This window comes from Ahaetulla prasina, chromosome 6 (assembly GCF_028640845.1).
Source record: "Ahaetulla prasina isolate Xishuangbanna chromosome 6, ASM2864084v1, whole genome shotgun sequence".
Taxonomy (NCBI): domain Eukaryota; kingdom Metazoa; phylum Chordata; class Lepidosauria; order Squamata; family Colubridae; genus Ahaetulla; species Ahaetulla prasina.
Window position 1 is genome coordinate 102,040,727 of NC_080544.1, and position 25,795 is coordinate 102,066,521.

Here is a 25,795-nt window from a genome sequence, read left to right on the forward strand (position 1 = left end):
AACAGATACCTTCATCTTACGGACCATGGGAACTCCAAATTACTGTGGCCAGAAGAAAAATCTACTCTTATAAGCATTCTCTCTTCAAGCAAGTAATTATCCTGTGTGTGCAAGACAAATTACCATTTTTTTTCCTCTGGGAAAATTAACTCTATTACACTTGCATGGCCAAGGCTATGGTTGGAACATATATGATGACTTACTTAATTGTGTTCCTTCAAGAACAGATATGATGATCTGCCTTTGAGGGGGAAAATCTCTTTCGCTTCCAAACAGTCGGATGACCAAAACCAAGAAGAACGGTATTCAGTCATTGAACAAAGATCTTCAACGCCAAGTAAGAAACAAGAAAAGATTTCTCAGTGAAGATGTCAGTCAGTGGAGAAAAATCACAAGAAAAGGAAACGGAGAGATGCAGATATTACAGGAAAAGCTAAGGTAGGATTACTCTATCATGGATAGAGGCAAAGTTTAGTTTAAAGGAAAATGGAACACTTTTACAAACAGGTGTTCTAAAGTGACAAGAACATTTGTAGAGAGGAAGTGTCAAAGCCAGCTTCTCTAAACAAATAGTATATATCAAGCACAGATGAATTCACACTGAACTTTTTTAAACTATTGAAGAAGACACAAAACTGTTAAAGGTACAAAGAGATTAATCTATTGAGGAAAGCAATTGTTGTGACCCAAGACCAAGTCGGTAGTAATAAACTTAGTCCGTGGAAAAATAAACTTTATTCAAACAGCTGGGAATTACTTCATTCCCAGAGTCGTTCAACTCAAAGTAAAACAAATGCCTCCCAAACACAAATTCTTCAATTATCTCACAAACCTTAGTCTAATTAGGCAAACTGCCAAAGGTCCTTCCTAGCAAATGTCCAGAAGCCACAAAAACAAAGACATACACGAAGCAGAGGATGCAGCTACAATGTTGTTTTCCGGCAAAGCTGAAACACTAGTGCTGGTCTGTTTTAAGCCTTATGGGAGGGGCCAATCATCTCTTGGCCCTACTTCTGAGTTGTCCTCTCTGCTTGAGCTGCTCTTGCCTTCTGGCAGCTCTTCTCATGCGTGCATTAGAAACAGGCTCCTCCTGTTCCTCTGCCTCACTACTATCAGTCTCTGCAGGTTCTGGAGTCCGCACCTCACTTCCCGATGGCCCTGGCCTCACCTCAGCCTCATCGCTGTCTGACTCCATTGCCAGCTCCATAGGCTGCTGATGGACCACAACAACAATAACAAACTTTTATCGTGAAGAATAAAGACATTTTTATGACATTACAAGAGTTCTGGATTTACTGGACCTCAACCCAGCAGACCAAATTATGCTGCACCTTTGATGGAATAATTTCCTGATTCATATGTGGCAGATACAGTATGTCATTTTTATTCATTTACATCATTTGCATGACATACATGCCATCAAACTACTGTGGGTATTTGTTCTTCAACTTACCAAGTTCCATTAGTAACAGACACCCCCCTCTTCCCCATTAATCTTTTAAAACTAGGTTTTAAAAATGCAACAGTTTTTTTTTTCCTCCTGGAAATAACGTACATCTATGATAGATGGAGAAGGACTGATAGAAGAACAAATACACTTCAAATTATGAATTTGGAGACAGTTACTATGGCTATTTCCTCATTAGTAATTTATAAGGTTCCATAACATTCTCCAGTCATTGCTATGGCTGTATAATCATACATGCTTTATATTACCATAGTGATGGCTAGGTGACACTAGAAATCGCTAAGAATTACTAAATGATTAAATGGCCTAAGAATACCACAGACTGTAAGTGGAATCAGTGAGTAGATATTGGCAAAATAAATACAGAATTTGTTGTTGTTGCTGTTGTTAGTTGCGAAGTCGTGTCCGACCCATTGCAACCCAATGGACAAATTTCCTCCAGGCCTTCCTGTCCTGCGTCATCCTCTGGAGTCCATTTAAGGTTACACCTATTACTTCAGTGACTTCATCTAACCACTTCATTCTCTGCCGTCCTTTTCTTTTGTCCTCAGTCTTCCCCACCATTAGGTTCTTCCCCAGTGAGTCCAGTGGAGTCTAATCCAGTAAATACAGATTACTCCCTTGAAATGAAACTGAGATATTCAGAGCGCGCAATATGGGCAGGTGATGGATTAGAGCAGAGGTGTCAAACTCAAGGCCCGGGGGCCAGATCCGGCCCATGGGGTGCTTAGATCTGGCCCGTGGGGCCACCCTGGAAACAGTAAAGGACTAGCCTGCGCTTGGGAGTGCGGCCGTCCCGAGCTCCGTTTTCACTGGCAGAGGGTTGCAGGAGGCCGTTGCAACCGAAAATGGAGCTCGGAAACCTGTTTTTGCTGGCAGAGCACCCCAGCCGCCACAGGCACCCCTGACATGATGATGTTGAGCCGGCCATCATGCCTACCCTGGCGCCCCCAAGGTCAAACACAACCCTGATGGGGCCCTCAATGAAATTGAGTTTGACACCCCTGGATTAGAGGAAATTATGATGCTTAACAAAGTTCAGAGAAAGAGAGAAGGAGGAGAGATGGGATGAAATAGAGGGACAGATCCAAGGAAATCACAGGAACATCCTTGGAAGTGGTCTAGATTATGACTGTGGACAAGTCAATATGGCAGACCTCTGTGGAGCTTCTCAATCATGGAGGTCATGCTTGTCCCAAAGGTGCTTTTCAAAAGGCAACTGGACTTTGTTTTTTTCTTTGAAAATGTTTCGCTTCTCATCCAAGAAGCTTTTTCAGAAGGAGCCTTGGGGCAAAATGGCAGACATTTCTCCATATTCATGCATTCACCAGAAATTACCTCCAACTTCATGGCATAAAATTGAAATTTGCTAGTAATTTTAATGGGGTTTTTATGGTTTTAATATGTATTTTAATTAATGGGCCAAATTGAATAGGTTTTTTAAATTGATTTTAATTGTATATTGTACGTTTTCATTGTTTTTTACCTGGCTGTAAACCGCCCTGAGTCCTTCGGAAGAAGGGTGGTATAGAAATTAAATTAAATTATTCTATTCTATTTATTCTATTCTATGGTACCTAACAAACTAATTGCTTAGCAGGAAATTAGGTTTGATGGCTTAGGTAGCCACACCTAACTCTACACCTTGTCTTAATATAGCAGGCACAATTGAAGTAATCTTTTTATACTCAGTCAACATCCCTAATTTAACTGTCATGTCTGTCATGTTTGATCTAACTAAGTTTCATCGAGGTTTGTTGGGGCTATTCTGAAGAAAATATTTATTCCCAAGGCTATCTTCTTTGTAAGCAAGGTCTTCAGTACCCATTTGCTATCTAATGCTCACTACAATTGGGGGGTGGGCACAGGTGGGCTTCACATAATTTAACAACCGATTTGCCTAGTGCAGGACTGAAAATATGAGTGTGCCTTCTGCACTTGTGTGCAGCTTCAAACACACGGCGATTTCATGCGTGCGGCTTCCGGCGCACCTTCTCGGGCAGCCGCGGTGAGGAAAGTGGGCGAAGTGCAGAAATCAACTGGGCTGTGTGGCGGGGCGAGCGAGCCAGAGAGTGAGATATATAGTACGGGATAGCACCGGGGCGGGTGGGTGGAACTACCGGTATGGGCAAACCGGTCCGAATCGGCAACAGTCCACCTTTGGGTGTGGGGGTGAATTAGTAATTCTTGATCAGAGTTCAGGGCTAAGGATCCTAGGTTATGGAGAACATTTTTAGACCTAAACTAGGGTGTTCCTCGGATGAGGTCATAACAGATTTTTCTTTTGATAGAGCAGTGTTCTCTCCACTTACCAATTCCCTACCAGCCTGCCACATCACAAATAATCCTAATCCTTGCTACTGTTCTGTTTATGTGATATAGTTGTGGCAGCTGCCTAAAGTCACCTATGGGAGATGCTCAGTTAGATTAATTGAATAAATAGATAAATAAATAAGTCAATAAAGGAAGATTAAAGACTAAAGATTACTTGTTTTTCATTTACTGATGTTATTAAGTTCATCCTGATATAAAATAGCAATAGCACTTACACTTATATAGTGCTTTACAGCCCTCTCTAAGCAGTTTACAGAGTCAGCATATTGTCCCCAACAATCTGGGTCCGCCTCATTTTACTGACCTCAGAAGGATGGAAGGCTGAATCAACCTTGAGCTGGTGAGAATCGAACTCCTGGCAGTGGGCAGAGTTAACCTGCAATACTGCATTCTAACCACCACAGGTCATTACATACGAATACAAAAGAAAATGCAAACAGTGGAAAAGAGGGAGAGGAAAAAGGGACGAGAAAGAAGTTCAAGATGAAGGGGGAAAACAGAAATAAAAAGAGCGACTCCTGACTCTGTTTTGCACAGTACAAGAAGTTAGTAATATTACAGCCTCAACTTTTTTACTTTTACATACTACGGATAACCCTCTACTTACGACCACAATTGAGCCTGAATTTTCTCTGGCTAAGCGAGACACTTGTTAAGTGAGGTGTGCCTCATTGCATGACCCTTCTTGCCACAGCTCTTAAGTGAATCACTGCAGTTGTTAAATTAGTAACACAGTTGTTACTTCCCCTATTGACTTCGCTTGTCAGAAGGCCGCAAAAGGCGATCGCATGACCCCAGGACACTGCAACCGTCATAAATATGAGTCAATTGCCAAGTGTCTGAATTTTCATCACGTGACCACGGGGCTGCTGCAATGGTCATAACTATGAAAAAGTATCATAAGTCTTTTTTTTTTTTCAGTGCCGTTGTAACTGTTCTAAGTTGAGGAAATACCTGTACTATGCACTAGCCATTTCTATACCAACAAATTTTCTAAGCAGCAAAACCCAAAATCAACATTTTTTTTCTTTTCTTTCTTTTCCTTTTCTTTAATTTCAAATGTTAGTTTATTCATTTCTGCACATTCTAAATTTTTTGATATTATCTTTTCTTCTGTGGCGACCTCCTCGCCCTTCCAATGTTGTGCGAACGTGATAAGTATCCGTTCTTTTTACTGTATGTGTCTGGTATAATGCCCAGCAGAAATATTTCCGGTTTTAAATCTATATGTTCCTTTATCATTTTTTCTAGCCAGGTGTGTATTTTAGTCCAGCATTTTTTTAAAAATTTTTTGCTTTCGAACATGTCCACTACATGTGGTAATATGAGCTTGGGGTTTGGTTGCACTTCCAACACTTGGCAGACATCTATATGCAACACTGTTCAACATCTATATGAAGCCGCTGGGTGAGGTCATCAGTGGTTTCGGGGTGAGTTACCATCTGTACGCTGATGATACTCAGCTGTACTTTTCCACCCCGGACCATTCCAACGAAGCTGTCGAAGTGCTGTCCCGGTGCTTGGAAGCCGTACGGGTCTGGATGGGGAGAAACAGACTCAAGCTCAATCCCTCCAAGACGGAGTGGCTGTGGATGCCAGCACCCCTGTACAGTCAGCTGCAACCGCGGCTGACTGTTGGGGGCGAGTTATTGGCCCCAAGGGAGGGGGTACGCAACTTGGGCGTCCTCCTGGATGGACGGCTGTCTTTTGATGAACACCTGGCGGCCGTCTCCAGGAGGGCCTTTTACCAAGTATGCTTGGTTCACCAGTTGCATCCCTTCCTTGACCGGGATGCCTTATGCACGGTCACTCACGCTCTGGTCACTTCTCGTTTGGATTATTGCAATGCTCTCTACATGGGGCTGCCCTTGAAGTGCACCCGGAGGCTGCAGCTAGTCCAGAATGCAGCTGCACGAGTAGTAACGGGAGCCACTCGTTGCTCCCACGTAACACCACTGCTATGCAGTCTGCACTGGCTTCCTGTGGTCTTTCGGGTGCGCTTTAAGATTTTGGTTACCACCTTTAAAGCGCTCCATGGCTTAGGACCCGGGTACTTACGGGACCGCCTGCTGTTACCTTATGCCTCCCACCGACCCATACGCTCACACAGAGAGGGTCTTCTCAGGGTGCCGTCCGCCAAACAATGTTGGCTGGCGGCCCCCAGGGGCAGGGCCTTCTCGGTGGGAGCTCCTACGCTCTGGAACTAACTTCCCCCTGGCCTATGCCAAGTGCCTGACCTTCGGACCTTTCGCCGTGAGCTAAAAACACACTTATTTATTCAAGCGGGACTGGCTTAATAGTTTTATTAAATTTTAATTGGGGTTTTATTATTTTAGGGTTTTAAATTTTTAATTTTTAATATCGGCCACTTTGTAATATGCTTTGTTTTAAATTTTTTGTTTTAATTATATATATATTGGGTTTTTATCTTTTGGCTGTACACTCCCGAAGGACGGTATAAAAATCTAATAAATAAATAAAATAAATAAATAAAATATTCTTAAATATTCTAGCTAATCTTGCTGGAGGGCGGTGGGGGGAAGTGCCATCTACAAAACGTTTTGTATAACTTTTCTTTATATACAGTGGACTTTGTCAATTTATAGTTTCTGTCCCACAACCTTTGCCACAATTCTATAGAACACACAAAATTTTTAGCCCATGCTAACATGGTTTCTTTTACTTCCCCCTCTTCCATTCTACTAGTCAATAAATAATTATAGAATTTTTAAAATCAGTTCCTCTTCTGGTTCTATTAAGATTTGATCCATGTTTTATTTTGTTTTCCGTCTCATGCAAAAAGTCCAGAAGTGGTTTCCGAGTCGTTTGATGGGTTGAACGAAGTAGTCAATTTAGCCATTGCTGCTAGTTCCATCGGGTTTTTCCCAGCCATTCATCCATTGTGAGAATTGAAGTTATCTTTCCAATTTTGTGGTAAAGCATTCTTGCTGCTGTCAACATACAGCAAAGTTCCTTCCCACCCACCCCCAAGTTCTTTATGCATGAAGCCTAAAAGAAAAATCTCTGGTATTATTTTTATATTTGCTTTAAGTATCTTCTGCATTAAAAATTACTTGCTTGCAACTGTGCTTCTTTGAGGTAATTATCGGTTTATTCATCCAGTCAACCAACTCAGCTTCTCACTGCACCAACATACTCTGTGTTTCTTCTTCTTTTGTTAATTGAAGAAATGATTCGGTCATCTTATATACAGAGAATATTCTTTCTGCTGGAAAAAAGCACCTATATCTAAGCCCATTAATTTGCCTCATTGAAATAGCTCCAAAATTGAAAGCAGTATCAACAAATCGGTAGACCCAGGTGTTTGAGTGCCTCCTAGACCTCATGAGTTCAGGATTCTTCTTTATTTCAGATCCAAAAGCAGAATGAATTAGCGGTGTAAGCATTGGCTCCCAAGGCCGATCAAGATTCAAGAGACTGTTAGGTAAATAGCCTGCTACAGGCTTCCTTTTTATCAGCCAAGAAACCCACGTCCTTGCTGATCTAATAGAACATAGTCAGAAAGAAAACCAGAACATTTCTTCTTCAATGTGCAGGGAGATACATTTCTCATAAGTGGAAGGTTATTCATTTGCTGGAATTCTAGTAATCCCGATCTCTCTAAACAGACAATTCTGATTCTAAAGAGCGCCCGATTCAACCAACGCAAAGTTTCTGAGCTTTCCTGCTGGGATTTTTTCTCTCCTCGTTCCTAGAAATATAGAATGGAATGCTCTTCAGTGCTGGGAATGTGGGAAATAAATTATTCAGGGACACCAAGAATAAAGAAAGTGTAAAATGAGAATAGAATGGGATGGGATGCAGAGATTGTATTCAGCGAGTTCGAACCGGTTCTCCCGAACCGGTAGTGGAAATTGTGGATGGGCCTGCCCCAGCTCCAAGTCGTGCTATTTAGGCACGTTTTTGAGGCCCTGCACATGTGCAGAAGGTGCGCACAGCAGCAAAGTGCATGCGCAGAAGGCACACCTGGCAGCAAAGCCTGTGCACGGAAGACCAGATGCATGCTTGGATAGGCACACGGTCACATTTGCGAACCGGTAGGGAAAGTAAATGAATACCACCCCTGGATGGGATGGGATGGGAGAGGACAGGAGAGAATATTTAATTTGGCTAAGTGTGCTTAGAAACACAAGGAATTTGTCTCCTTGCGTGTCTAAACACAGTTGGCCAAATTTATCGCTCAATCCAGACTCTATCTGGCCTGATGTAGAATGAATAAGTGCCCTAGCAGCTTGACTAGCTTGAAAAAGGCCTGAAGGTTATACCTAAGGAACAAGAAAGAAATGTTAATAAAAATAGGAACACTGAACAACCCATTAAGGTCCTTGATACCCATAACAGCAGACGTGCAAGAAATAAGTTCTTTAAGACCAGAATAGTCAATTGGGCCTCTGGTGGCTCAGACTGCTAAGACAGTCTGTTATTAACACAGCTGCTTGCAATTAGTGCAGGTTCAAGTCCCACCAGGCCCAAGGTTGACTCAGCCTTCCATCCTTTATAAGGTAGGTAAAATGAGGACCCAGATTGTTGGGGGCAATAAAAGTTGACTTTGTATATAATATACAAATGGATGAAGACTATTGCTTAACACATTGTAAGCCGCCCTGAGTCTTCGGAGAAGGGCAGGATATAAATGCAAATTTTTTTTAAAAAAGTGTTTTTAGCCTATCAGTCATAGCTGACATTTGTGGCTGAGTGAGAATTTTATGTCTCAAAGGAAAAACAAAGTCTAGTTGCCTTTTGAAAAAGTGCTTTTTCAAAAGGCAACTAGACTTTGTTTTTCCTTTGAAGACCTTTCGCTTCTCATCCAAGAAGCTTCTTCAGGTCTGACTGAATGGTGGGTGAGAGAAGGATTTATATTTCTTGCAGTCATTTTGGTTGGTAGCACTTTTTCTGAGACTCGTTGAGGGCACAGATAAACCTTCAAGTGGCCTCAACGACTCTAATGACCAGATACAGATATAGATTTTTGACAGAGCTGGAAGGGATCTTGTAGGTCATCTAGTCCAACCCATCCACACACACACACACACACACACACACACACACACACACACACACACAGGAGACCTTACACCATTTTTGACAGAAATCCTTCCATCATCCATCATTCAGTCAGTACTGAAGAAGCTTTTTGGATGAGAAGTGAAATGTCTTCAAGTTAAACCAAAGTCCAGTTACCTTTTGAAAAAGCACCTTTGGGATAACCATGACCAGGATGACTGAGAAACTCCAAAGACAGTGAGAATTTTATGCATACCGTGTTTCCCCAAGAGTAAGACCAGGTCTTATATTAATGTTTTCTCCAAAAGACACCTTAGGGCTTATTTTCTGGTTAGGTCTTATTTTGGGGGAACTACGGTACTAAATTGCACCCCATCTGGCTGACAATCTTAATTGGGGCTTATTTTGGGGGTAGGGCTTATATTATGAGCACCCTGAAAAATCATGCTAGGACTTATTTTCCGGTTGGTTCTTATTTTCAGGGAAACAGGGTAGGATATTTTGCAGAATCAGTGGTGCCATATCACATACATAGGTAAGGCCAAGACTGCTACTCAGTCCGGTTCAGACCGGATCACGCAATCCGGTACCGATGGGGGGCAGGTAGTTCAGAGAACTGGTAGCAAAAATCCCTGCCCGCCTCCACCACCCACGCCTCACTGTTCCTCTTCTCTGTCCCTGAAGTTCTTGGTGGTGATATAGCTGCAAACGGCCTTAAATGACTGCCGTGGCACTTCAAAGGGCTGCACTACAGCTGATCAGCGCTGTAGGCGGCTGGTAGACCGATGCCTCTATTTTTAAAGAAGGTAGACCGGTGCCTCTCAATAAAAGGCATTTGGTAGACCAGGGCCTCTATTTTTAAAGAAGGTAGACCGGTGCCTGCAAAAAAAAATGCACTTGGTAGACCGGGGCCTCTATTTTTAAAGACGATAGACTGGTGCCTCTCAATAAAAGGCAATTGGTAGACCGGGGCTTCTATTTTTAAAGAAGGTAGACTGGTGCCTGCCAAGTTTTGTATAGTTTATTGTTTTTATTATTTGTTATTATTGGCCATGCCCATTCAGTCACCTGACCACCAAGCCACACCCACCAATTAAGCCACACCCACAGAACCGGTAGGGAAAATTTTTAGATTTCACCCCTGCTCCTACTACTACTACTTCTTTTTTTAAGTTTTGAGGAAAAATCTAGATTAGTCTTTGGGTTTTTCTGAGTAAAATTAAACTTGTTAAAAGCTGGCCGTACAGTTTGCTTGTTGTCCTATCTCAAAACGAAGAAACGGTATACTTCTGCATTTTTTAAAAAAACAACAAAAAAAACCAAGCCCAGATTGTAAACTCTTGGGTTTGTAAACTCTTACTCTGAGGGCCAGATTCAAATATCCTCATAGCAGGGCCATAAACCTTGTCAACTAATCCTCAGAACTCAAGGTTATGAAAATCAGGCTAGGATTAGGAGAATCTAGACGGAACACCCTTTTCCTAAGAGCATTTGCTCTTCTCTTTGGCAAAAAGCATGCAAAATTTTACTTCTTGAGAAGCAGGGAGAAGAGAAGGGAGCAAACACAGAGGAATTTGTTCCTGAATAGGAGTCAAGTAAATCTTTGTCCTTCCCCTTTGTCCTTCACAGAACCCTGGGAAGCACAATGAGCTATCCTATGCAAAATTAAATCTTCTCAGAGCATGGACTAGCAATGACTATTCGGTTCCTCGGGGAAATTATGTCGCTCCTTAATACTGCCTTTATAGAGGTTCCCACCTGTTGTACTTATATATTTTGTTGGTATTACATTCGTTCTAGAGATCTGTGAGGCTAACTGTTGAGAAGTGATGTTTCTTTGGAGGGGTTGAGGCATTAGCCTTATCTTCTAAGTTCCAGTTATTAACTTTTTTTTTTTGCTGAGCAAAAGAATTGGCTAATAAGGAATAAGTACCTAGCACATCAAGGGGAAAGGAAAGAATAGATCTCTGTCTATGGCTTTGCTCTCTGATTCATCTTGAAATGTTATTTCGGCTTGGAACTATTGCAGTGAATCGTCAGGAAAGGGGCCAATTATAGCATTTTATTCATTATTTATTTGTATATTGAATTTAGAAACTGTCAATCTCCCTCAAAGAGTGACTCTAGGCCAGGGGTGTCAAACTTGATTTTATTGAGGGCCACATCAGAGATGTGTTTGAGCTCAGGGGGGAGCGGGGGCTTGGGGGGCGTGGCCAGGGGGCGTGGCCAGCTCAACATCACTCATGTCAGAGGCGCCTGTGGTGGCCCGAGCACTTTGCTAGCAAAAATGGAGCTCGGGAGGGCCCGCATGTGGCCAAACTCCATTTGCACTGACAGAGGGCTGCAGGAGGCCATTGCAGCTGAAAACAGAGCTCGGGAGGAGCACGTGTGGCCCTTCCGAGCTCCGTTTTCGCTGGCAGAAGCACCACGGGCCGGTCCTTCATGATTTCTGGGGCAACCCTGCAGGCCAGATCTAAGCACCCCGCAGGCTGGATCTGTCCCATGGGCCTTGAGTTTGACACCCCTGCTCTAGGCAATGTGCAAGTAAAATTTTATTTACAGGCAGTCCTTGATTTACAGCCTTTAATTTAATGTCCATTCAAAGTTACAATGGCACTGAAAAGAGTGAATTACCATCATTTTTCACCCTTATGATCAGGGGTAGTCAACCTTTTTATATCTACCGCCCACTTTTGTATCTCTATTAGTAGTAAAATTTTCTAACCGCCCACCGGTTCCACAATAATGCATCGTGTATCGTCGTCTGTGCATGCCTCTCACGCATCATGGATTGGGTTGGGGGTGGCGCTGACTACCAGCTCAATGGGTACAATGGGATGAATTACATCCGTGCGGGCACTATTACAGCTGGGTGGTGTGAGGGGAGATACGCGAGCTATTCTGGGACGAGGCTCTTTTGTTTGCGGTCACACTATAGCGCCATTTAGTTTCACTTAAGTAACATGAACTAAATTTATCCGCGGGTGATATAAATAGTATATTTTCAGAAATTTAAATTGTCACAGGGAATTTTATGAAAACCTAATGAAAATGTTTTTAAATAATGCTATGAAAAGTTTTTAAAAGTCAATTAAATTTAAAAAAAAGGAAAGTGCTTCAGTATCGGACAAAACCCCTACCACCCACCATGAAAGCTGGAATGCCCACTAGTGGCGCGGTAGGGACCAGGTTGACTTATGATCATTGAAACATCCCTATGGTCAGCTGATCAAAATTCAGATGATTGACAACTGACTCACATATATGACAGTTGCAATAGCCCAGGATCATGAAGTGATCCTCTTTTGCGACCGTCTGATGAGCAAAGCCAATGGGGAAGCCAGATTCTCTTTGCAACCTGTGTTACTAACTGAACAACTGCAGGGATTCACTTAACAACTGTGGCAAGAAAGGTCACAAAGTGAAGCAACTTAGCAATTGTCTCGCTTAGCAACGGAAATGTTGGGCTCAGTTGGAGTCGTAAGTCGAGGACTACCTGTATTAAATTTATTTAATTAAATTTAATTCACTTTGCCGACTTCGATCTAACCTAAGCATAGTACATAAAATCATCTGCTACAATGTCCTACCAGTCAATGAACACTTCAGCTTCAACCAAAACAATACAATAGATACAAACTCATGGTAAACCGATCCAAACTAGACTGCAGAAAATACGACTTCAGTGACAGAGTGGTCAACGCCTGGAATGCACGACCTGACTCTGTGGTTTCTTCCCCAAATCCCCAAAACTTTAACCTTAGACTGTCTACTGTAGACTTCACCCCATTCCTAAGAGGTCTGTAAGGGGCATGCATAAGCGCACCAGCGTGCCTACCGTCTCTGTCCTAATGTTTTCTTTCATTCGTATCCTTTACATGTATTTATAATTACGTTTACACTTGTATCTGTCATAAAATACATGCTTGATGAAATAAATAAATAAAAAAAACACACACAAAAAAAAACTCCATGAAGAACTTCAAAGTGAGAGTTACCACTGAGAAGGCCTTTCTCCAGGACCAAGTCCTTTTAACCTCCCATAGGGGAGGGAACCTAGAAAAAGCCTCTCTTAATATTTAAACTAATTGGGCAGAATCATGATTGGCAAGCCATTCCTTCCTATCATCATCATCATCATCATCATCATCATCATCATCATCATCATCATTTTAGCCATTGTCGATCCACTGCAGGGTGAAGGCCTCTTCTGCATGTTTCCAACCAATATGGTCCTGAACTTTCGTTTGCCAATACTTGTTGATGTCGTTGATCCATCTTGCTTTAGGTCTCTTTTGTGGACGCTTTTTACCAAGTGGGATCCATTCTGCGACCGCCTTGGTCCACCTGCCATCCGTTCTTCTTGCTATGCAACCGGGCCCATTTCCATTTCAAATCTTTTATTCTCTTGGCGTATACTTTCGTTCGCTCTCTAATCCATGGGCAGGTCTTTCTATCTTGTCTTGTAATGCCGACATTCCTGTATTCTGCTTTTATACCATTGAGTGATATTGGTGAGATCTCTGAAATGGATCTCCCTATTTATCATGTTCAAATACTTCATTAGAACCTTATAGAAGCTTAAAATAGTGTTAGATCGGGTGATTGAGGAGGCAGGAGACAGGTCGTGTGTAACAACAGCTCTTTATTGTATGATGTGAACCCAGCAAATAAACCACAGGAGAAGCTCTCCTTATATACTGTTCTGGCTGAGGCACCAACCAATCAACAACGTGTATTTTCCCTCCAAAAGTCAAAAACATTACAAATAGAGAGTATATGTTAAAGTGCAAAACTGCACTAAGACCTGGGACACTCTGTGTAATTTGGTGCCATTGTTTTGGAATATCCATTTATTATTTGATGGGATGGATGCTGAAAGTAAGATGGCCCCATAAAACCCAGTATATTCATTTTATATGCACATGAAGAGATAAAATACCTATACACCCGTGATGGTGAACCTATGGCATGCGTGCCACAGGTGACACGCGGAGCCATATCTGTGGGCACGCGAGTGTTGTCCCAAATCAGCTCCAGCACGCATGCACACGCGGGCCAGCTGATTTTCAGACCTTCCGGGCCCACCAGAAGTTGGGAAACGGGGCGTTTCCGGCCTCCGGAGGACCTCTGGGGGTGGGGAAGGCTGTTTTCACCCTCCCCAAGCTCCTAGAAAGCCTAGGGAGCCTGGGGAGGGCAAAAAATGGGCCTACCTGGCCCACCGTGCCATCAAATGCCAAAAACGGGGGGGGGAGTGTGGGGGATCACATGTGCATGCTCTGGGGAGGCGGGGCGCATTGAATTATGGGTGTGGTCACGCACATGCGAGACCCCCACACACACTCCCCATGCTTTTGGCACGCGACGGCAAAAAGGTTAGCCATCACTGCTATACACATTTAAACAAATATTTTATAGTGAATATAAGGTAAAGGTAAAGGTTCCCCTCACACATAAGTGCTAGTCATTGTCGACTCTAGGGGGCGGTGCTCTTCTCTGTTTCAAAGCCAAAGAGCCAGTGCTGTCCGAAGATGTCTCCGTGGTCATATGGCTGGCATGACTTAACGCCAAAGGCGCTCGGAACGCTGTTACCTTCCCACCAAAGGTGGCCCCTATTTTTTCTACTTGCATTTTTACGTGTTTTCGAAACTGCTAGGTTGGCAGAAGCTGGGACAAGTAACGGGAGCTCACCCCATTACGCGGCAGCACGAGGGATTTGAACCGCTGAGCTGCCGACCTTTCAATCGACAAGCTCAACCTCCTAGCCCCTGAGCCACCGCGTCCCTTCTATAGTGAATATATATACTGTATATACATATGCATACATACATACATTACACACTCAGAGAGAGAGAGACACACATACACATGGCAATTGCATACATCCAATATTTTCTTTACGGGCCTGTATTGAATGCTGGACTACATTTCTGGTCATTTTCCCATATGTATAATGTATTTATAAGAATATTTTAAAACGTATGTTCGAGTGTGTTGGGCAGAAGGAGGAGGGTTCTGTAAAAAGGCAACTATTATCAAGGTGCTGAAATTAATTGGGCACTTTAATTGAGGTAGATTACTAGCTAATGCTTTCTTGAATACAGTAATTCTCCTATTAAATTATCTTTGAATAATTACCTGAAATTTCTCAGCTGCAGGGACTGATGGCTATTTAATTGTGCAGTGATGTTGCTAGATAATTACTTAACAAGGTGTCCTTTAATAGTTTAATTCCCCTTTCAGAGAAAGAAAAATAACTACGACTACTACTAATCCTCCTCCTCCTCCTCTTTCTATGTCATTAAAAGAGATTTTTTTTTTTTACTTTCCTTCATGGATGATGCATCAGTGGGAAACTATTTGTCATTCTGTTTTTCACCACCCCCACCCCCTGAATCCAATGGATTTTTAAATAATGGTTTTGTGGCTTTTTCATTAATTGCATATCGTCCATGTAAATTTTCCTAATCTACTGAATCACCTATCCTAATATTAGGCGGGATCATATTTTTTAATATGATCCCGCCTAATATTTAATTTATGAATAGATGTGCATAGGAATATGTTCATTGTATGGGAAGCGAAATAAGAAGCAGAAATCTCTCACACAAATGAAGGCAAATATACGTGTCTCCGAATAATCCCAAAGGTGCTTTTTTGGGAGGCGACTGGACTTTTCTTTTGAAGATGTTTCGCTTCTCATCCAAGGAGCTTCTTCAGCTCTGACAGGAGAGTGGGGAATGGAAGGATTTATATAAATATATAATAAATAAATGTATATATCAAAGGATTTTCAAAAGAAAAAACAAAGTCAGTTTCCTCCTGATAAAACACCGGTCTGGGTTCTAAGTAACACCCCCAATGAAAGAAAACTCTGAGGCTTGAAGTTCCTCAAAGTTTCATTTTATTAGAGATGTCATATTGGCACATCTGGAAAAACCCAAAACTGAAACCTTCCAGGTTTTCCCCAACCAAAAGAAAGTTCAAGTCCCTTCCCCTGCACCCACGTGTCCATCACATGATCCAATCAAGCATTATCCAAAACTGGAGATGGCTCTCAATCATCTCATGCAGCTGCAGGGCATCTTGGCCTTGACTCTCTGAGAAAAGAATGGTATTTTGAGTATATATCACCCATACTCCATACAATCCCCCCCTCCCATTTTCCAACAGTAGAAAATGTGGCAGGCCTGAAGGCCTAACTGTAAAAGATGGCTCCAGGCCTGACAGCATCTTTGGGACAACCATGATCTGGGTGACTGAGAATCTCTACTGAGTCCCAGAATAATGTTGCAGGATCCAATCTGGATCAGTCACCGGGACCAGAGGTTTAGTCTTCCGAGCTTTTGGACTCAGAATGTGTCTGCTGGAAAGAAGGATGAACTCCAGCAAAAGTCCAAAAGTTCAGAAAACTAAATCTCTGGTCTTGGTAACTGACCCAGATTGAAACTTGCAGAAATATTTCTTTCATTTTTACAAACAGCTATTAAAAAGATATTTTAGGATTCCTTTTTGGAGATGGGGAACTGAGGTAGAGCAGCAGTAACAGAATAAAGGCATTCACTCTGAATCCTGTTGTTTCAACTGAGCAGACCTTGCTTTCTTCTGGCGACCTTTTTCATCAACTGCCATGATCTTCCTGCCTGATTATTAAATCAGAAGTGTGAAAAACAACTGATTACTGCCTCCCTGTCTCATCTCCAACCATGTCCCCTCCAAGGAGGTACACATTGTCAAGCCTGGAAGCCATCTTTTACATTTGGGTCTTCAGCCCTGCCACATTTTCTACTATGGGAAAATGGGGCGGGGGGATTGCATAGAGTATGGGTGATGTGTAGTCAAAATAACATTCTTTTCTCAGAGAATCAAGGCCACCTTGCCCTGCAGCAGTGATGAAGTGACTGGGAGGCATCTCCAGTTTTGGATGGTGCCTGATTGGACCATGTGATAGACATGTGGGTGCTGGGCAGGGACTTGAACTTTCTTTTGGGTGGGGAAAAGCTGGAAACTTTCAGATTCCGGTTTTCCCGGATGTGACAATATGACAGCTCTAATAAAATAGAACTTTGAGGAAACTCAAGCCTCGGAGTCTTCTGTCATTGGGAGTGTTACTTGGAACCCTGACATTAACTGGAATCCTCTTTAACAACTCTATCAGCTCCCCCAAACTTCAGGGTGCTCTCCGGGGTCCTGAGCCCCAGCGTCAACCTGATCCTGGGAGGCACAAAAACTCAGGGAAGATGGGAGTCTTGTTCCAGTATTCTCAACAATGGCCATGTTGACTTGAAGTCTATGGAGGACATCTAGGTTGGTGAATGATGTATCATTGCTCCTCTTATTGAAATAGTTTGCAGTTCTGATCTAATAACGTAGCTAAGCTGACCATTTAGTCTTCTTAGGTAGAATGGCATTTTCCTAAGTAGAACATGCTTCTACCTAGATCCGTGATGGCGACCCTATCGCACGCGTGCCAGAGGTGGCACGCAGCACCCTCTCTGTGGGCACGTGAGCTGTTGCCCCAGTTCAGCTCTGCCGCACATGCACGTGGGCCTGCCTCTGGCCAGCTGGTCTTTGAGTCTCTATCACACATTCGCTGGAAGTGGGGCACGGGGGCAGGGTGCATGCGGGGGACCACATACGCATTGCATTTTGGCCAAGCACACGCGGATTCACGCCCACGCATGCGCGGTTTGAGCATTCAGTCCGGAAAAGGTTAGACATCACTGACCTAGATGGAAGATATCTGGTTTCCCTTCAGCCCTATTAACTAGCCCTGTTATTTGGTAGGAGTACCACAATTGGACTAGATGACCACTAGATGGTAGTAAAGAAATACAGAAAACTCTCATTCACATCTAGAGGTTGTCCAGATTTTTGCAGCCCAATTATAGTAGTCCCATGCATTAAGGCCTATTTCTTGATTGAGGACAACAGCTGTTGCAAAAAATCACCCAATAAGTATCTGCAATTGAAAGAAGAGTTGATTACAGTTCTTCCCAGTCCTCTCATCTATCTATTTACGTATTTGTTCAAGAGTATGTTACAGATCCCATCAATTAAACAAAAAATTGACTGGTAGGGACTAGGGAAGAAGACTTCTCTGCAGTTGCCCCTACCTTATGGACCCAGAGGGGAGGTTGGCTCCAGGGATGAAATGCTCCCGGTTCGGACCAGATCATCCGATCCGGTAGCAATGGTGGCGGGTGGTTTGGAGAACTGGTAGCAAAAATCCCTGCCCCACCCCCGATGCCCAGCTGAGCCGTGCAATCATCAGAGGATTTTTTTTTTCACTTTTAAAAGCATTTTTTCTTCAGCCGAAAAATGCTTTTAAAGGTTAAAAAAAAAGTCTCCGATGATCACGCGGCTCAGCTGGAATTATCAGAGCCTTTAAAAAGCATATTTTTTATAACCTCTTCGGCTGAAGAGGTTGTAAAAAATGCTTTTAAAAGGCTCTGATGATCCCAGCTGAGTTGCCTGATTGTTAGAGCCTTTTAAAAGCATTTTTTAATAACCTCTTTGGCTGACCCATTCACATTACCCACCACCACCACCAAGCCACACCCACAGAACCGGTAGTAACAAATTTTACATTTCACCACTGGTTGCTCCTACATTTTCAGCCTTTGGTTTGAAAACCTGGCTCTTCCATCTGGTGTATGGGTTAAAATAGTTGCATTTAATTACATGCTCCCCTTTTTCTTGCCCTGTCTTTGGCTAGTTTTATTCATCAGATTTAGACCTTGCCCATCTCACTATCCAAGTGACTCCGGGAGGTTTATAGAGGCAAACAATAAAACCATATAAAGAAATATAGCAATAGCACTTAGACTTATATAACGCTTTACAATGCTTTTACAACCCTCTCTAAGTGGTTTACAGAGTCAGCATATTTGCCCCCAACAATCTGGGTCCTCATTTTACCGACCTCGGAAGGATGGAAGGCTGAGACAACCTTGAGCCTGGTGAGATTTGAACTGCCAAATCTGCCTGATCCTGCCGGTCAGGATCCAACTCTTGGCTGTGGGCAAAGTTAACCTGCAATACTGTATTCTAGCCATTGGGAGGGAGGGAGGGAGGGAGGGAGGGAGGGAGGGAGGGAGGAAGGAAGGAAGGAAGGAAGGAAGGAAGGAAGGAAGGAAGGAAGGAAGGAAGGAAGGAAGGAAGGGAAGGAAGATAGCAATAGCCCTTAGACTTATATACCGAGCTCGGAAGGATGGAAGGCTGAGTCAACCTTGAGCTGGTCAGGATCTAACTCTTGGCTGTGGGCAAAGTTAGCCTGCAATACTGTATTCTAGTCATTGGGAGGGAGGGAGGGAGGGAAGGAAGGAAGAAATAGCCCTTAGACTTATATACCGAGCTTGGAAGGATGGAAGGCTGAGTCAACCTTGAGCTGGTGAGATTTGAACTGCCAAATTGCAGCCTGCAGTCTGCAGAAGTAGCCTGCAGTACTGCACTCTAATGACTGCACCACTGTGGCTCATATAATTAAAGAGACAATTAAAACAGAGTTGAAAAGATAAGTTAACGCTTTAGAAAGGCGGAGAGGAAGCATTCTCAACCAATCCCAGGGTTGTGTGTGTGTCACTCTTCGACCCCACACTGGCAGAGCCAGGTCTTCATATCCTTGAGAAAGGCTGGAAAAGTAGGAGCTTGGCCGGGAAGGCTCTTTTCTTAGGCTCTGCCAACCAAATTGTTTTAATTGATAGGGACTGTAACATACTCTCCCTGCCTAGCCATGTGGGATGTCACTGGAGCAAGGTAGTTCCTCGGGGAACCTGATCCCATGCCATGAAGGGCTTTAAAGATCATAACCAGTGGTGGGTTTCAAATTTTTTTACTACCAGATCTGTGGGTGTGGTTTGGTGGCTATGGCATGGCTTGGTGGGCGTGGCTTGGTGGGCATGGCAGGGGAAAGATACTGTAAAATCTCCATTCCCACCCTACTCCATGGGAATGATACTGCAAAATCCCCATTCCCACCCCAATCCAGGGGAAGGTTACTGTAAAATCCCCGTTTTCTCCCGATCAGCTGGAATTTGGGAGGCAGAGAATAGATGAGGGCGGGGCCAGTCAGAATTTTTACTACCAGATCTGTGGGTGTGGTTTGGTGGCTATGGCATGGCTTGGTGGGCGTGGCTTGGTGGGCATGGCAGGGGAAAGATACTGTAAAATCTCCATTCCCACCCTACTCCATGGGAATGATACTGCAAAATCCCCATTCCCACCCCAATCCAGGGGAAGGTTACTGTAAAATCCCCGTTTTCTCCCGATCAGCTGGAATTTGGGAGGCAGAGAATAGATGAGGGCGGGGCCAGTCAGAATTTTTACTACCGGTTCTCCAAACTACTCAAAATTTATATATAATATAACAACAGAGTTGGAAGGGACCTTGAAGGCCTTCTAGTCCAACTCCCTGCCCAGGCAGGAAACCCTACACCATCTCAGTCAGATGGTTATCCAACATTTTCTTAAAAATTTCCAGTGTTGGAGCATTCACAACTTTTGCAAGCAAGTCGTTCTACTTATTAATTGTTCTAACTGTTAGGAAATTTCTCCTTAGTTCTAAGTTGCTTCTTTCGTTGATCAGTTTCCACCCATTGCTTCTTGTTCTACCCTCAGGGGATTTGGAGAATAGTTTGACTCCCTCTTCTTTGTGGCAACCCCTGAGATATTGGAACACTGCTATCATGTCTCCCCTAATCCTTCTTTTCATTAAACTAGCCATACCCAGTTCCTGCAACTGTTCTTCATATGTTTTAGCCTCCAGTCCCCTAAGCATCTTTGATCCCCTAATCATCTCATTTCTGCTACCGGTTCTCCAGAACTGGTCAGAACCTGCTGAAAGACACCTCGGATCATAACCTACACCTTGCGCTGGATCTAGAAATAAATCTGGCACCAATTGTAGCCCAAGCAGCAGAATCGTTACACGTGCAGACCTTGAGCAAAGCTGCTTGCGCGGCTGCATTTGGCACCTGCTGCAGCATCTGGATACCCTTCAAGGATAGCCCCATGTAGAACACATTGCCGTAGCCCATTCAGGAGATGACCGGGATGTGAGGGATTGAGAGAAGTGCTTATCCATTTTAACGTGGATCCCTCATCAACGTGATGAAGGATTTTGTTCTTTAGCTCAGAGGTCTCCAACCGTGGCAACATTAAGACTTGTGGACTGCAACTCCCAGAATTCCTCAGCCAGCAAAGCTTGCTGAGGAATTCTGGGAGTTGAAGTCCACAAGTCTTAAAATTGCCACGGTTGGAGACCCCTGCTTTAGCTGATTTGTCACAGAGCCGCATTCTGATCAGGGCTGACAGGGAGTGGCCCGAGATGATCTAGGTGGTGTCCCCGGGAGGCTTCCAAGGAAGGGCTACAACCCTTCCTTGTCAAGGGTGTCAAACTCGATTTCATTGAGGGCCGCATCAGGGTTGCCTTTGACTTGGGGGGGGCGGCAGGTTGTGTGGGGGGCACAGTGAGCATGGCCAGCTGGACCTCACTCATGTCGGTGGTGACTGTGGTGGCCTGAGCACTCTGCCAGTTAAATGGACTCCCGAGCTCCATTTTTGACTGTGATGGCTTCCTACAACCCTCTGCCAGGAAAAACAGAGTTCGGGAGGGTTGCCCGCAGCCCTTGCGAGGTCTGTTTTCAGCTGTGATGGCCTCCTGCATCCTTCTGCTAGTGAAAATGGAGCTCTCCCTCCCAAGCTCCATTTTTGTTGTAAGAGGCACCATGGGCTGGTTCTTTGCTATTTCTAAGGCAACCCTAGGGGACAGATCTAAGTACCCCATGGGCCAAATCTGGCCCCTGGGCCTTGAGTTTGACTATCTAGCTAGCTAGCTAGCTAGGTATCCATCCATCCATCCATCCATCCATCCATCCATCCTCTATTGCCATGGTGGAGAGTGGTTAGAATGCAGTATTGCAGGGTAATTCAGCTCACTGCCAGGAGTTCGATCCTTACTGGCTCAAGGTTGACGCAGCCTTCCATCCTTCTAAGTAAAATGAAGACTCAGATTATTGGAGACAATATGCTGACTCTGTAAACCACTTAAAAAGGGCTGTAAAGCACTGTGAAGCGGTATATAAGTCTAAGTGCTATTGCTATCGATATCTACTGTGTTTTCCCAAAAATAAGATCTGTCCAAAAAATAAGCCCTAGCATGATTTTTACATGTGCCTAATATAAGCCCTACCCACCCCCAATAAGCCCTACTTAAAAGCCTATGCAGCCAGCCACCCGTCCATTCCATCTGGTTGCTCATGGTGCTGCTGACACGAGGTAGGGTGAGGTAGGGGGTGGATCTGCCCCCCCGCACCTCACACTGGCATGCGTCAGGGCCCCAGCAGCCAGGCCATCCATGCCCCGACAACTGCATCGTGGCAGCAGCACCATTAGCCATGCAGCCCATGTGACCACCAGTCCACTTCTTTCTGCTTGCAGCCACGTGGCAAGGCAGGTGTTGGGGGCGTGGATGGTCTGGCTGCAAGGGCCCTGAGGTAAGCCGGTTCAGGCCCCATGGGGAGAATCTCCACCCCCCCATCTCACAGCGGTGGCACTGGGATGCCATGTGGCCTCCTGCCCTGTTATGGCTATGAGCAAGCAGAAGATATGGGCCTCCCTTACATGGAAAAAAATAAGACATCCCCCAAAATAAGCCCTTGTGCTTATTTTGAAGCCCCCGCAAAATATGAGACTGGATCTTATTTTCAGGGTGTCTGCCTGCCTGCCTGCCTGCCTTTCTGTCTAGCTATCTAACTATCGAACTATCTAGCTATCTATCTTTAAAATAAAGTTAATTAGGGATTCCATGGAATGGAATGGAAAAATAAATACAATACCGAGATGGGCTAGATTTTGACTCACTGATGCATACCTGTGTCTGAACCTAAGAACATTAATTAACTGAATATTGATTGCAGAAAGCGGATGTGTCCAAAATTCACTGCAACAACTTTACCAAATTGAAAATGAACAAAACTTTGTCTTATTCCTTGTCCAATTGTTACTGCTCATGCTAATATTATTCATCCTAAGTGTGGATGGGAAGAGAATTGAAACCCAGAAGCAATTCTTCGCCATTGCTACTTTGACCCTCTAAAGTCTAAAATAACCTCTTTTTTGCAAGATCTGGATGGTCTCTACTTTAATCATCTTCTGGAAAGCTGTCAAAACATGGCTGTTCCAACAAGCCTTCAGTAATTAATATCTGCACTTTGCCTGCCATCTGTTTGACAGTGTGCTATTTTAATTTCGTATTGTTTTAATGAATATTATTATGTTTTGTTTTTTTTTTAGATTTACTCTTTTAGACTTGTGGAGTACCTAGAGATCAGACACGGTGCCATATCCAAATAATACTGAATTATATTTATTTTGTATCTGTAAATAGTAATACTAATATTAGTAATCATTAACTTCTTATCATAGTCTTATCTTTGTTCATTTCTCTCACTCTGTTTGTTTCAAAGAAGAGTACACTCTTTGTAAGCTGATTTTACTTACTTATTGATTTCCCCCCTCCCCCCGCTGTTTAAATTTATTTAGTTTAGACAGAAGAGAGAGAGAGTAAAACAGAGAAAGATGATAAAAAATTACAAAATTAAAATATTGCATAGAAAGGTTGGCTGAGTATTATATGATGAAATGAGAAGAAAATACAATTCATTCATTGGAAATGTGGTCTCGTTTTTATCCTTATATATCAAGTTGAATTAAACCAAGAAAGTTTTATGATAGTAACACTATATCCATTTTTCAACTAACTGTTATTAAAATGAAAACTGACTGGTATTCCATACGACTTTTCAACATTTTCAAACTTTAATTTTTAATGAGTTTTCAGTGAGTTTCAATCAAATCAACCTGATCTTCAGAGACTTTTTAACATTAACTTAGGACTGGGGGGGGAATCTAAGTTTTATTTTACTAAAGTGTTATAATTATTTGAGTAATTAATACATTTTACTTTTGAAATATTTACAAATATTTATAAATATTACAATTTGAACAATATTTATCTTTATAATACAGCTCTGGTCTTTACAGTTTAGGTAACATTATGGAAAAAGACCTGATTTTTGAAAAGGAAAATGAGTTAGTAGACTGAACCAGAAATTCGTACCTTTTTGGGTTTCCAAGAATGAAAAGATCAGCTTTTTTTAAAAAAAAAATGAATTTCTGTGGCATACCTGATGTGGCTTCTTTCTTCTTCTTTTTGTGGTGTATTTTGTTGCTTTCTGACTTGGTAGTTTCAAATGACCTAATCAGCAGAGTTTCTATTCTGTTTTTGTGTTGTGATTATCCTCTACTAGCTGTAATAGTTGCAATTATAGTTTCAAATTTATCTATTGCCTCAGTGCTGGATTCATACAATACGTTAAAACCCAAAAAACATTATGATTTAGCACAGGGGTCTCCAACCTTGGTCCCTTTAAGACTTGTGGACTTTTTTTTTTAAATTTGAATTTATATCCCGCCCTTCTCCGAGACTCAGGGCGGCTTACATTGTGTTAAGCAATAGTCTTCGTCCATTTGTATATTATATACAAAGTCAACTTTTATTGCCCCCAACAATCTGGGTCCTCATTTTACCTACCTTATAAAGGATGGAAGGCTGAGTCAACCTTGGGCCCGGTGGGACTTGAACTTGCAGTAATTGCAAGCAGCTGTGTTAATAGAATAGAATAGAATAGAATAGAATAGAATAGAATTTTATTGGCCAAGTGTGATTGGACACACAAGGAATTTGTCTTGGTGCATATGCTCTCAGTGTACATAAAAGAAAAGATACATTCATCAAGGTACAACATTTACAACACAATTGATGGTCAATATATCAATATAAATCATAAGGATTGCCAGCAACAAGTTATAGTCATACAGTCATAAGTGGAAAGAGATTGGTGATGGGAACGATGAGAAGATTAATAGTAGTGCAGATTCAGTAAATAGTCTGACAGTGTTGAGGGAATTATTTGTTTAGCAGAGTGATGGCCTTCGGGAAAAAACTGTTCTTGTGTCTAGTTGTTCTGGTGTGCAGTGCTCTATAGCGTCGTTTTGTGGGTAGGAGTTGAAACAGTTTATGTCCAGGATGCGAGGGATCTGCAAATATTTTCACGGCCCTCTTCTTGATTCGTGCAGTATACAGGTCCTCAATGGAAGGCAAGTTGGTAGCAATTATTTTTTCTGCAGTTCTAATTATCCTCTGAAGTCTGTGTTTTTCTTGTTGGGTTGCAGAACCGAACCAGACAGTTATAGAGGTGCAAATGACAGACTCAATAATTCCTCTGTAGAATTGGATCAGCAGCTCCTTGGGCAGTTTGAGCTTACTGAGTTGGCGCAGAAAGAACATTCTTTGTTGTCCTTTTTTTAATAACAGACTGCTTTAGTCTGTTGAGCCACCAGAGGCCCAGCAAAGCTGGCTGAGGGGCTCTGGGAGTTGAAGTCCACAAGTCTTAAAGGGACCAAGGTTGGAGACCCCTGGTTTAGCATGGTCTATGACAGTGATGGCTAACCTTTTTGCCGTCATCTGCCAGAAGCAGCGGGAGTGGGGGAGGGTCGCGCGCATGTGTGCCCACACCCATAATTCAGTGCCCCCCGCACGCCCTGCGCCTATGCACCTGACTCCCTCGCGTTCTCCCACCCCCCGCACATGTGCGTGTGACTCCCCCTAGCCCCCCCCATGCATGGTGTTTTGGGCCTGGCAAGACTCCCTAAAGCCTCCTGGGACCAAAAACACCGCCCCCCCGTGGCCCATTTTGGTGCACGGGTGCTGCTCCCCCCACACTCCCCCCACCCCCGTGCATGCGCATGAGACACCCACCCACCCCATGCATGCACATGAGACACCCACGCATGCGCACGTGTCTTCCACATGCACCCCGCCCCCACCCCAAAATCAGCTGTCCGGTGGGAAGCGCACGCTCATGCGCAATGGAGCTGAGCTGGGCAATGGCTCGCGTGCTCGCA